General features: G+C 41.7%; 1 pseudogene; it reads right to left on the bottom strand.

Moving 5' to 3' along the window:
* Positions 1-1,708: 1,708 nt before the first annotated feature.
* On the bottom strand, positions 1,709-2,495 carry LOC129563541 (mitochondrial carrier homolog 2 pseudogene; annotated as a pseudogene).
* Positions 2,496-14,606: the final 12,111 nt, after the last annotated feature.

Below are 14,606 nucleotides of genomic sequence, written 5' to 3'. Positions count from 1 at the left end.
TATAAAACCATCTTCCCCTCTCCCCCTAAAATTGTAAGTTCTGAATTAAGACAGTGTGTTTGATATAGTCTCACATCTCCCGCAACACCTAACGGCAGTGCCTTGCCTTAACACAGCAGCTGTTCAAAAAGTATTTGTTGACTATTTAATTATGGCCATAAGCCTATTACCAAAATAAGCACTGTAATGCTAATCATTTTACAACCATGAAGTACAAACTAAAACTACTAACCGAAAAGGAAGTTTGACCAGCTTCAGAATGAAATATATTAATCTCAAGCAAATTAGGAAGATATATTCCAATGGAGGGCTTCCCAGGTAGCGCTAGTGGTAAAGAATCAGCCTGCCAATGTAGAGGATGTGAGAGATGCAGGTTTGATCCCTGGGTCGGGAAAATCTGCTAGAGGAGGAAATGGCAGCCCACTCCAGTATTCTGGCCTGGAAAATTCCATGGACAGAGGAGCCTGGCGAGCTACAGTCCGTGGGGACACAAAGAGTCGCACAAATGACTGAGTGACTAGGCACACACACCACATTTCAATGGAAGTGGCTTTGAGACTCAGGATTTAATTATTTTTTATGTCTTATAAGAAGGAATTATTCCTTGCTTGTGTATGTCCTATCTGAAACCAGGAGACTAGGCCAACTGATATATCAAGTCACCTTCCTACACAAGTCTGCAATTCTTTTCATTGGTAAAGTTCACATTCATTTATTTTTTTTTTCACATTCATTTAAAGAGAAGTTGCATATGAAAACAAGATACACCCTGAGAATAAGATAAAAAAAAAAAAAACTGCTTCAAGCTGAATTCAGAACTCATATTCTATCCAGGCCCAAATCCCTTGAAATAGCCAGAGCAATAGGTTTTGTTTTTATTTGTTCTTTGTCATGACCTACAATATAAAACGGACATAAAAGATGCATTTTACAGAATCAGTTCAAAGCAATTCCTCCGTAACTGGTGTATAAAAATAGCCAAAGGGAAAAAAATTTCCTTCAGAATCAGAGTGATTGAAAATATATTTCACACAGAAGAAAATCATTTACTTTTGGATTGGTCTAAATCTAAAGTGTGAGGCATCACCACAAAAAAAGAAATAAATCGGTCCCAAAAGATTCCTAGTAAAGATACGTAGGATGATCACTTGATGTTCTTTCTTTTCTCTTTTTGCTTTTAGGAGCTTTCTATAAGGGGTTTACAAGCCTAGTGACATGTCTTGCTTTCCTTCCATTTTTCTCTTTGTAAAAGGCATTTTAAGGCACTTATCATTGCCAACTAATGTTCATTTTATGACACTGTTCTCAGCAGTCATCTTCCACGGACGAGCACTTTTCACTCTGATCATATTCTGCTTAGCTCATCAAAAACATAGGACTTCTTTTTTTTTCCTGTCAGACTTCATTTTTCCCATAAATTCTATTTCTGTGATCTTTTTTTTTATCTCACCTCTGCTTGATTCCTAGAGTCCATACTGCTGCTTTTGTAATTTATTGTCTTCTCCAGTGTGTATATTCATTGTTCCTAGTTTTGAAGAGGCAAGTCTGGGCACTTTGGCCCGATTCTTTTTGATCTCATAGTCTTTTTTTCTCATTTTCCCAAGATCAAATGATTATTTTCAAAGCAATAATACGGAAATCAATATTCTGTCCCATAATTCTGTGCAACTGGGACTATAGAAATGTCACTGTCCCTGCCCCACAATATTCAAATGAACATTCTCAAGTCACAACAGTAAGTCTTCCCAAAGGGGAACTTCTGGAAAAACAAGCTATTTTCTTGGCTCATATTTCCTCCTTTTTGTAGGATGCACCAGTCACCTATCCAAGAATATACTGGGGAGTAGAGAGGCATCCACCAAGAAGCCCACAGTGGTTGACAGCCATAAGATTAGAGACAAGCACAAAGGTACATGTCAACATACTGGCAAAAAATCCATGACAGCTTGGGAGTAACTCTTCATTTCATTCATGGTGGAAACACAAAACATCCTAGGATGCCCTCTTCCTGATAGATGGTTGCTATGGAGTCACCAGGTCCACAGTACTTGGATTCTCTGCCAGTGAGCTATCCTATAGATCTCAGAGTGATCACGTGGAAGGGATGTGTGATGAGAGTAGCAGCAGAAGCAGCCACCCCTTTTCAGACTATCTCCCCGATAACTTGGTCAAAGGAAGATCACACTTCTTTCTGTACATTTCCAAATCCTAATTCCTTAGCCTTGTCACACTCTTGGTAATGCTGTGAAACTTTACCATAGACCATAGTTCCAAGGACCTCTGAACACAGTCTTGGAGTTAAGCCTGTGAATGATTGCAATATGCTGAGCATAGTAAATGAGACTAGGAAGCTGACAGATTTGCCACCCCAAAGTATTTCATCCTATTGTTGGAGAAAGTGGTTCATACCCTACCTGGAGGAGCACCTTCATGTACATCAGCAGCTGGGACGGTAAGACCAGGCCCAGGAGCACATGACTGGCTGGGTCAGCCATGAGGGCACCCGTGGCCAGATGGACAGACAGAGCCACCAGAAAACCAAACCTGTCCCGAATCATGTGCCAGGGCTGTCAGCTTCACTGCGCTGTCTCCCAGCCACTGTTAGAGTCTTGAATTCCAGTATGCTGCCATGTTTGAGGCAGCCTGAGGACAGAGCCAGATTCCATGTGGTGCTATTCCAATGGCCCTATTTACTCATGAGCAGTTGACAGACCCACTATTTTGCCCAAGACACAATCTCAGCAGTTGGCTTCACCTCCTCTACCTGGGAGGAGGAAATGTGGCAGACAAGAAGGCATCATAGGCAGATGATTTTAAAAATAAAGATATGGGAGAAATAAAAACACTAGAATATAGAAACATTCTCCCCATCACAAAGAAAGAAACAAAGGCAAAGAGGACTACCTCCACCCTTTTCCTCCTCCTCCATTCCTTCCTCCAAGCCCAGGAGCTGGACTTCCGACCACAGTAATGGAAGAAGGAGGCACTTGAGTTAGGGGATCGAGCAAGAACTCTGAGGTTGCTGCTTTCCTTCTTGTCACCTTCTTCAGGAGCAACCTTGAGGGCAGACACTGAGGAGGTGCAGCTTAGATCTGGGGTGATATGCCTGAGACCTGCCCTTTCTACAGGAAAGCTCAGTAGGGTTGGCCAACTGTGGGATTTTCCTTTGAAACACACTGGGACAGTTACACTGGTTGTTCAAATAAAGCATTTATCAGTTGGTGAAAAGTCAAGCTCCCAAGCTGTTACTCCAAGCCCTCCCCTTCGCTTCAACTCCTCCACCAACTCCCCATCATCCCAGACTAAAATGTGGGAAGCAGGTAATGTCTGTCACAGACAGGGGTCACTTCTGATCGGTTAGTATCATGCTCACACCATTTGAATTATTTTTAATAGCTTCTCTGGTTAAAGCAGAACAGTGACATCTTTAGAGATGGTACATGAGAAAGATCTTCTCCCTCCAAAAGTACATTTTCAGACTAAATAGTCCACAGTGGCATCTTTGTTTCAAAGTGGCTCTTCCTACTTTGGGTTCTGCCTGTGCCTTCTAGAAGGAAGTAGAACTTACTGCATAATTTTTTTAATTTAATTTTTAATTGAAGGATAATCGCTTTACAGAATTTTGTTGTTTTCTGTCAAACATCAACATGAATCAGCCATAGGTATACATATGTCCCCTCCTTCCTGAAACTACCTCCCATCTCCCTCCCCATCCCATCCCTCTAGGTTGATACAGAGCCCCTGTTTGGGTTCCCTGAGTCAAACAGCAAATTCCCATTGGCTATCTATTTTACATATGGTAATGTCCATGATACTCTCTCCATACATCTCACCATCTCTTCTCTTCTCCCCTGTGTCCATAAGTCTGTTCTCTGTATCTATTTCTCCATTGCTGCCCTGCAAATAAATTCATCGGTACCATCTTTCTAGATTCCGTATATGTGCGTTGCTGCTGCTGCTGCTGCTAAGTCACTTCAGTCGTGTCCGACTCTGTGTGACCCCATAGACGGAAGCCCACCAGGCTCCCCCGTCCCTGGGATTCTCCAGGCAAGAGCACTGGAGTGGGTTGCCATTTCCTTCTCCAATGTGTGAAAGTGGAAAGTGAAAAGTGAAAGTGAAGTCGCTCAGTCGTGTCCGACCCTTAGCGACCCCACGGACTGCAGCCTACCAGGCTCCTCCATCCATGGGATTTATATGATATTTATCGTTCTCTTTTCTGACTTATTTCACTCTGTATAATAGGCTCTCGGAGAAGGCAATGGCAAGCCACTCCAGTACTCTTGCCTAGAAAATCCCATGGATGGAGGAGCCTGGTAGGCTGCAGTCCGTGGGGTCGCTAAGGGTCGGACACGACTGAGCGACTTCACTTTCACTTTTCACTTTCACACATTGGAGAAGGAAATGGCAACCCACTCCAGTGCTCTTGCCTGGAGAATCCCAGGGACGGGGGAGCCTGGTGGGCTTCCGTCTATGGGGTCACACAGAGTCGGACACGACTGAAGTGACTTAGCAGCAGCAGCAGCAAAAGGCTCTAGGTTCATCCACCTTGTTAGAACTGACTCAAATGTGTCCCTTTTTATGACTGAGTAGTAGTGGGCTTCCGTCTATGGGGTCACACAGAGTCGGACACGACTGAAGTGACTTAGCAGCAGCAGCAGCAGTATTCCATTGTGTATATGTACCACAGCTTCTTTATCCATTCATCTCTCGATGGACATCTAGGTTGCTTCCATGTTCTAGTGATTGTAAATAGTGCTGTGATGAACACTGAGGTACATATGTCTTTTTCGATATTTGTTTCCTCAGGGTATATGCCTAGGAGTGGGATTGCTGGGCCACATGGTGGTTTTATTCCTAGTTTTTTAAGGAATTTCCTTACCATTTTCCATAGTGACCATATCAATTTACATTCCCACCAGTGCAAGATGGGTTCCCTCTCCTCCACACCCTCTCCAGTATTTATTGTTTGTAGAACTTTTGATGATGGCCATTCTGACCAGTGAGAGGTGGTATCTCTTTGTAGTTTTGATCTGCATTTCTCTAATAATGAGAGATGTTGAGCATCTTTTCATGTGTTTGTTAGCCATCTGTTTGTCTTTGGAGACATGTCTGTTTCTGTCTTTTCCTCACTTTTTGATGGGGCTGTTTGTTTTTCCAGTGTTGACTTGTATAAGCTGCTTGTATATTTTGGAAATTAATCCTTTGTCAGTTGTTTCATTTGCTATTATTTTCTCCCATTCTGAGGGTTGTCTTTTCACCTTGTTTATAGTTTTCTTTGCTTTTAAGTTTAATTAGTTCCCACTCATCTATTTTTGTTTTTATTTCCATTACTCTGGGAGGTGAGTCATAGAGGATTTGCTTTGATTTATGTCATCAAGTGTTCTGCCTGTGTTTAATGTGTTTTCCTCTAAGAGTTTTATAGTTTCTGGTTTTACACTTAGGTCTTTAACTCATTTGAGTTTATCTTTATGTATAGTGTTAAGAAACGTTCTAATTTCTTTCTTTTACATGTAGCTCTCCAGTTTTTCCAGAACCACTTATTGAAGAGACTATATTTGCCCCCATAAAACATTCTTGCCTCCTTTGTCAAAAATAAGGTACCCATAGGTGCATGGGTTTTTTTCTAGGCTTTCTATCTTGTTCCATTGATCTATATTTCTGTTCTTGTTGTAGTACCATACTGTCTTGATGACTGTAGCTTTGTAGTATAATCTGAAGTCTAGAAGGTTGATTCCTCCAGCTCTATTCTTCTTTCTCAAGACTGCTTTGGCTATTCAGGATCTTTTGTGTTCCCATATGAATTGTGAAATTTTTTGTTCTAGCTCTGTGAAAAATGCCATTGGTAATTTGATAGGGATCTCATTGAATCTGTAGTTTTCATTTATTAGTATAGTCATTTTCACAATATTGATCTTCCTACCCAGGAACATAGAATATCTCTCCCATCTGTTTATACCATCTTTTATTTCTTTAATTTTGTAATTTTCTGTATATGGTTCTTTTGTCTCCTTAGGCAAGTTTATTCCTAGATATTTTATTATTTTTGTTACAATAGTGAATGGAATTGATTCCTTTATTTCTCTTTCTAATTTTTCATTGTTAGTATATAGGAATGCAAGTGATTTCTGTGTATTGATTTTGTATCCTGTGACTTTGCTAAATTCACTGATTAGCTTTAGTCATTTTCTGATAGTATCTCTAGGATTTTCTATGTATAGTTTCATGTCATCTGCAAACAGTGAGAGCTTTACTTCTTCTTTTCCGATCTAGATTCCTTTTATTTCTTTTTCTTTTCTGATTGACATACTATAACTCCCAAAACTATGTTGGATAATAGTGGTGAAAGTGGACACCCTTGTCTTGTTTCTGATCTTAGAGGGAATGCTTTCAGTTTTTCACCACTGAGAATAACGTTTGCTGGGGGCTTATCATATATGGCCTTTACCAGGTTGAGGTAGATTCCTTCTATGCCCATTTTTTGAAGAGTTTTAATCATAATTGGTTGCTGAATATCATCAAAGTGTTTTTCTGTATCTATTGAGGATATCATAGGGTTTTTATCTTTTTAATTTGTTAATATGGTGTATAACATTGATTGATTTGCATATATTACAGAATCCTTGCATCCCTGGAAGAAACCCAACTTGATCATGGTGTATGAGCTTTTTAATGTATTGTTGAACTCCATTTGCTAGAATTTTGTTTAAGATTTTTGCATCTATGTTCATCAGTGATATTGGCCTGTAGTTTTCTATTTTTGTGTTGTCTTTGTCTGGTTTTGGTGTCAGGGTGATGGTGGCCTCATAGAATGAGTTTGGAAGTGTTCCTTCCTCTGCAGTTTTTTGAAAGAGCTTTAGAAGGATAGGCATTAGCGCTTCTCTAAATGTTTGATATAATTCACCTGTGAAGCCATCTGGTCCTGGCCCTTTGTTTTTTGGGAGATTTTTAATCACAGTTCGATTTCAGTGCTTGTAATTGGGTTGTTCATGGTTGCTGCATAGGTTACCTGGAGATTCTTGGCCTTCTAGCCTAAGAGAGCAAACAAGTGTTCTAGAACCTAAGTAGAAGTAATGTTTAGGAACCAAGAGGTGCATTAACCTTCAAATTAGGATAATAATAGTTTTGCTAGCCTAAGATTGTTGGATTAAATGAGATAGTGCGAGAAGTACTTAGCACAGTGTCCTTAATGCCCATTATATGTTCAATAAATACTATTATTTGAAACAGAGTACAGACCCAGTTGATGAGATATTGATTTTTAGATATAAAAGGAGGTATTTCTTGAGTTGATGGCTAATGGATTTTCTTTTTCTTTTGAGGACCTTTCTGAGAGCAGAAGTAAACCTATTGACATTCTGCTCTTTAAATTTCAAGTTTTGATGGACAGAATTATTTTCTGGGCATAGATCTTTTAAGTAATAAGTTTGATATAATTTTGTAGCATTTTCTTGGAATTTCACCAAAGAAATTTAATCAATAAAGTTATCAAATTTAACTAAGGAGTTTGGATTATGTCCACCAGGATCTTCCCATTAACATAAAATTTCCCCAAACAGAAATATTCTTAAATAGGGAGAAAATATCATTTAATTTGCTGATACTATGCTATCATTTAAAATGGTTTGTCATTTTATGAAAATGCACTTAACTACAACCAATTACATTGCTTACATAGCTGAAAATAGGTTGGAACTGTAATAGTACCTGGCCTATTGCAAGCATGCATACTCAGTTGCTTTAGTCATGTCCGATTCTTTGCGACCCTGTGGACTGTAACCCACGAGGCTCCTCTGTCTATGGATTCTCCAAGCAAGAATACTCGAGTGGGTCGCCGTGCCCTCCTCCGGGGATCTTCCCAGCCCAGGGATCGAACCTGTGTCTCCTGCACTACAGGCGGATTCTTTACTGCTGAGCCACCAGGGAAGTCCATCTGGCCTATTACAGACATCCAATATATTTATCTCATTTAGGGATCTCAGAACACTTTATAGTTTCGGAGGTATGTTTCTGCTCCGAATTCCTTATTTATCAAATGAGACACTGAAACTTCAAAAAGCTGCCTGATGCCTGGGAAAAGCCCATCCTGGCCTCTGGATCTGTAGCCTGGCCCTGTTCCTCTCCTACACAGTCTATCTTCAGTGACATGAACTGTTTCAAAGTGTGAGAAACTTGTTTGTCTTAATCGAAGATTTAGCCTTACAGTGAAGCATCATAATCTATGTTGACACACCTCTGAGCCTGGGCTCCTGTTCTTGCCTCTAATTTGCACACTTGTATCACCTTTCTCCTTTGGCTGACTATGGATGCATGTTCTTCTTCAGGACTCACCTGGAGCATTGCCTCCAGGAAACTGTCCCTGATTACCCAAGCTGGGCCGAATGCTGTTCTTCAGGCCCCATCAAACCTGGACCCAGCTGTGTCATAGCACTCAGGTTCAGTATAGCTGCTTCTTGGATACCCAGTCTCTGCATTGGTGCGGAGCGAAGCCTGCTTCCTGAATCCTATGCTGGCCTCTTATCACTTTCCAGCTTGCATTCTCCCCTTATCCTGCATCATGCCCCTGCCTGTATTCCCCTTAAGTCTGTACCACTCCCCAACCTGTATCCCTCTCAGCTTTGATCCTCATAGCATATTCCCCATCAAGCAATATGACTCTCCAACAAGTCCATATCCCCAGCCCGTATCCCTCCCAGCTTGCATCCCTTCCTATCTCAATGTACCCTAGTTTGCATCTTTCCCCACCACACTGTATATTCCCACCTTATCCCTCCAGCCTCTATCCCTCTGTGAAAGGAAAAATTCTAAAACAGCTTCCAAGATCCCCAGCCCTTGATATGCATACACCTTCTCCCATGTATTCAATCCAACTCTAATTTAGGTGCTGCTGTGAAGGGATTTTGCAAATGTAATTGAGATCCCAAATTGACATTAAAATAGAGAGATTATCTGGGTAGGCCTGATCTAATCACAGGCATGCATGCATGCTCAGTCATTTCTGACTGTTTTCAAACCCATGGACTGTAGCCCATCAGACTCCTCTGTTCTTGGAATTTTCCAGACAAGAATATTGGAGTGGGTTGCCATTTCCTTCCCCAGGGGATCTTCCGGACCCAGGGATCAAACCTGTGTCTCCTGCATTGGCAGGTGGATTCTTTACCACTGAGCCACCTGGGAAGCCCCGATCTAATCACATGAACCCTTTAAATATGAGTCTAGAGGTTGGAGACAGAGAAATGAGGGAGATGTGAAGCATGAGAAAGTACAGGGAGGGAGGCTTATGGCAAGGATCGACAGATGTCCTCTAGTTGCTAAGAGTGGCCTCTGCCAACAGCCTGCAAGAATAGGGGAGCTTCTGTTCTATAACCACAAGGAACTGAATTCTTCCAACAGCTGTGTGAAACCTGGAAGAGGACCCTGAGCTGTAAAAAGGAATAAAGCCCAGCTGACACCTTGATTTTAACCTTGTCATACCCTGAACGGAAAATTCAGCCACATCATGACTTGCACTTCTGATAAATGGATGCTGTTTTAAGCCACTAAATTTGTGATAATTTGTTACACAACCATAGAAAACTAACACAACCCCACCAAGCCTGTATTTCCCCAGTGTGTATCCCCCTCAGTCTATATCCCCCACCAGGATGTATCTCCCCAGCTGGAATCATTCTACAGCCTTTTTTGCACCCCCCCGCAACATCGTTTTCCCTGGCCTGTGTTCCTCCCAGCTTGTACTATTCCCCAGCATGAGTGCTCCCTGCCCACATATACATATGTCTGTCACATGCAATGACCTCATCAATGCAGACACACACACTCCAGTATCCCTAACACCAGCACCGACCCATATGCCCAGCACAGCACCCCAAGTGACTCAACCCAAGGAACACACTGGTCGAATCCACAGTCTTCATTGCCAGATGAAAATTTTGTCTCCTTTCCAAGTCCAGTGAGCAGGGCTGGGCATCCCAGAAGGAAAACTGGTGTCTCTCCTCCTTTGCTCCCTTCAGCCTCAAGCCAATCATGAGCAGCCAGTCAGCCCTCCAGGTGGCCAAAGGCATTCCCTTTCCAAAGGAAATAAACTGGCCTCAAACCCACTGGCCAAAATCCTTTCCTCTCTCCTCTCTAAGGATCTGAAATCCCTTTCCTTCAGGAGTATTGCTGAGATCCCTTCTTCCTCTGAATTTCCCACCTCTATTCCAGGGCCACGCCTTGTTTCCTCTTCTTTTGGACTCCCCCCCCCTCGCCCCCAGTGCTATCCCATAACTTACACTTGCAAGATAGTACTTTCTCAGTCATGTATTCCTCCATATTATATCCTTGTACCTAAACTGAAATTCTCTCTGAGGTGTTTGAGATGAGTGGCATAAGTAGCTAATTGTTGCTGTTGTTGTTTAGTTGCCAAGTTTTGTCCAGCTCTTTTTGACCCCATGGACTGTAGCCCACCAGATTCCTCTGTCCATGGAATTTCCCAGGCAAGAATACTGAGTGGAATGTCATTTCCTTCTCCAAGGTATCTTCCCAGCCCAGGGATCAAACCGGCATTTTCCTGCATTGGCAAGATTCTTTACCAGTGAGCCACCTGGGAAGCCCAAGTAGCTAATACCTACCTTCAAAAGGCAAACATTAGGTGAAGAAGATGGCATATCAGACTAGAAGGATAAATAATTCTATATATAATAACCCTATGAGGTATAGTTATTACCTTTATTTCACAGGCAAGGAAATTGAGGCTCAGAGAGGTTAAGTAAGTTGTCAAAAGTCACACAGCAAGCAAGCAGCAGAACTGAGATACCAACTCAGGCAGTCTGGCTCCAGAGTCCATCCTCTTGCCTGCTCCACTGAACACTTACTATATGTCAGGATCCCTGTGCCAGGTAGAGTACGCATATGATCTATGTGACAAAGGAGAAGGAGAGAAAGCAGAGACAACTGTGTGCTGAAGTGATAGGGAAATTTCCCACAGAGAACTGTGGCTTGGGCTAGCATGACAGGAAACTGAGGACTCAAGGTTACAAGGGTAGGCTGTTCAAGTCGGGAGAATGGGATCAGCTAGGCCTAGGAGTGAGAACACACATTTTCTGGTACCTTAATTTGCATAGGAGAGTCATAGGAAATAAAGCTGGAGACCAGATTGCTTAAATAAATAAATAAAGCTGGAGACCAGTCTTAACTACTGGACCACTAGGGAAGTCTTCTGTGTCATATTCTTATTCCCTGCCCCCCCCCAAAAAAGTTAAAATAATGTGTTACATTAAATGTCATCAGCAAAAATGCTTGCGTGCGTGCCGTTGATTCAGTCATGTCTGACTCATTGCAACCCCATGGACTGTAGCCTGCCAGGATCCTCTGTCCATGGGATTCTCCAGGCAAGAATACTGGAATGGGTTGCCATGCCCACCTCCCAGGGATCTTCCCAACCCAGGGATCAAACCCACGTCTCTTATGTTTCCTGAATTGGCAGGCAGGTTCTTTACCACTACTGCCACCTGGGAACCCTCCATCAGCAATATCCCTTTTAGCAGACTCTCAAAACATGGAAGAGGCCCATAGCTGTTAGTTCCCTTTCTATTTCCTCAGTGGGCAGCAAGAAGGAAGCAGTGGAAGTAACAGGATTTTCCATCAGGCATCTGGGCCGGGCCCAGGACCAGGGACGCCAAGAGAAGGCAAGGCTTGGAGAATAAGGCTAGGGCTGGGTCCCAGGGTGCCGGGGACACGCCTTCACAGCTGGTGAACAGCTTGCTGGGATCAACCTGCAGGGCTTGTTCACAGATGTTCACAGGAAGGTGAATGGAGTCAGAAGTGGGCCTCAGAGGAGGTACCAAACACCTGGAGATGCCATGGGAAAGGAAGGGAGTTTAAATAGGAAGTTTGTGTACAGAGGGAGGGAATGGGAATGAGGAGGGATTTTGGAATAGAGTGGGGTTTACAAAGTGCTGAAGGCAAGTGCTTTCAATTTTAAAAAAGAGCCAAAATCAGAAAATCTTTGTCCTGGAACCAAGATTCAGGGACAGCCTCCCCTGAGGAAACTGGTGAGAAAAGGACCAGGGTTTGGTGACAAAACAAAGACCCAGTTATCAAAACTGGGATAGAAAATGGGAACAAGGTTGGAGCTGGGTGACAAGATCAGAGCAGGAGGAGCAGCTGTGACCCGGAGCTGAGTCACTGCGACCTGATGCTGAGTCAGTGGAAGACAGACCTGATTGGACCCAGGCTTGAGGGCACAGATGGAAGTCCAGAGCCCGCGCTGCGAGCTGGGACGGACTGTGAGAGCAGGAACCTGAGTGCTGAAAGGGAAAGGGCAAACATGTGATGGAATCTTGCAGGCAGGCTCTCCCAGGCAATAGCAGATGACAAATTCTTTTCACCGTTTTTGCCTCTCGCTCATCTGGGGGGAGCCTGTTAAAAATGCTAGTGGCCAGCGCTTCTCAGATTTAACGAATTAGAATCTTTATTGGTAGGGACAAGTCATCTGGATCGACGGAATCTGATGCACAGTAACGTTGGAAACTGAGAGGTTTAGATTCTGGATTTTAGAAGGATAGTCTTCCTTACCTTGATTCTGAATTTTTGTATTTGTCTCCCCCATCACCGTCTAAAGAAAGTAACTTGCCTCTAATAAGCACATGCAGTTCAGACTGAGATAGGTTCAAATAGATTCTTTTGATGTGGCAAAATATATATAAGTTAAAACATACCATTTTAAACATTTTTAAGTGTAAAATTCAATGATATCAAATTATGTTGTGCAACCATCACCACTATTTATTTTCTTTTTCATCACTGCGAACAGAAATTCTGTACCCTTTAACCAATGATTCTCTATTTCACCTGCCCCCAGCTCAACTCTGGTAACCTCTAACACACTTTCTGCCTCCACAGTTTTGCCTATTCTAGATATTTCATGTAAATGGAATCATACAGTATTTGTTTCTGGCTTCTTTCGCTTGGCATTATTTCAAGGTCCATTCGAGTTGTAACATGTATCAGAACTTCATTTCATTCTATGGCTGAACAATATCCCATTGTAGGTATATCACATTTTATTTACCCATTCATCTGTCTATGGGCACTTGGGTTCTTTCCACTTTTTGGCTATTGTGAATAATTCTTCAATCAACATTGGCATGTAGGTATCTGACTGAATGACTCTTTTCAGTAGTTTGAGTATATTCCAAGGAGTGGAATTGCTGGGTTATATGGTTATATACTAGGTTATATGTGTTTAATTTTTTGTTGTTCAATCATTCAGTCGTGTCTGACTCTGCAACCCCACAGACTGCAGCACGCCAGGTTTCCCTGTCCTTCACCATCTCCCAGAGCTTGCTCAAACTTACGTCCATTGAGTTTTTAGGGAACTGCTAAACGGTTTTCCACAGAGGCTGCACCATTTTACATTTCCATCAGCAGTGTTCTATGTTTCCAGTTTCTCCACATCTTAAATAACATTTGTTTTCTAGTTTTTAAATTATAATTATCTTAATAGGTGTGAAGTTGTACCTCTTTGCAGTTTTAATTTGCATTTCTGCAGTGACTAATGATGCTGACATCTTTTCACGTGTTTACTAGCTATTTGTACACCTTCTCAGGGGAAATGTCTATTTAACTCCTTTGCCCATTTTTAAATTGGGTTGTTTGTCATTTTGTCGTTGAGTTGTAGTTGTTTACATACTCTGTATTTTAAACCCTTATGAGATATATGATTTGCAAATATTTTCTCAAATTATGTAGGTTGTCTTTCACTTTCTTGATGCCTTTTGATGGACAAGAGTTGTCAATGACGTCCAGTGTATCTACTTTTTTTAATTGTTGCTTCTGCTTTTGGTGTCAAATTAAGAATTCATTGCCAAATCCAAGGTCATCAAGGTTTACTCTGTTTTCTTCTAAGTTTTATAGGTTTTCCCTTATATTTAGGTTGTTGATCCATTTTTCATTAATTTTTATATATGGTATGAGGTAGGGTGGCTCAACCTCATTCTTTTGCATGCAGAAATCCAGCTGACCCAGAACTGTTTATTGAAGAGATTATCCTTTCCCTATTGAATAGACTCGCTGCCTTTGTCAAAGATTAATTGGTCATATTATTACTGTTTAATGGGTATAGAATTTCAGATTTGCAAGATGAAAAGAGTTCTAAAGATGGATGGTGGCAATAGTTGCTCAACAGTGTGAATATACTTAATGTCACTAAACTGAATACTTAAAAATGGTTAAGATAGATTTTATATTACATGTATTTTACTACAGTTTTTAAAAATAAATTGACCATAGATGAATGGGTTTCTTTCTGAATTCTCAATTCTCTCCCACTAGTCTATATGTCCATGGGGTCGCAAAGAGTCGGACACAACTAAGCGACTGAACTGACTGACTGACTGAGTCTATATGTCTATCCTTATGCCAACAGCACAGTTTCGATTACTGTCGCTTTTAATAAGCTTTGAAACTGGAATGTGGGATTACTCCAATTTTGTTCTTCTTTTTCAGAATTGTTTTGGGTCCCTTGCAATTGCATATGAATGTAAGGACCATCTCTTCCATTTCTGCAAACACTTGTGGAAATTTGATAGGGATTGTGTTGAATCTGTAAATAGGGGTATTACCATCTT

Source organism: Moschus berezovskii, chromosome 9, assembly GCF_049115385.1.
Source record: "Moschus berezovskii isolate FMDL1 chromosome 9, NW_MosBer_1.0, whole genome shotgun sequence".
Taxonomy (NCBI): Eukaryota; Metazoa; Chordata; class Mammalia; order Artiodactyla; family Moschidae; genus Moschus; species Moschus berezovskii.
The sequence above is the reverse complement of the archived record's forward strand: the minus strand, read 5'-3'. Positions and strand labels throughout refer to the sequence as shown.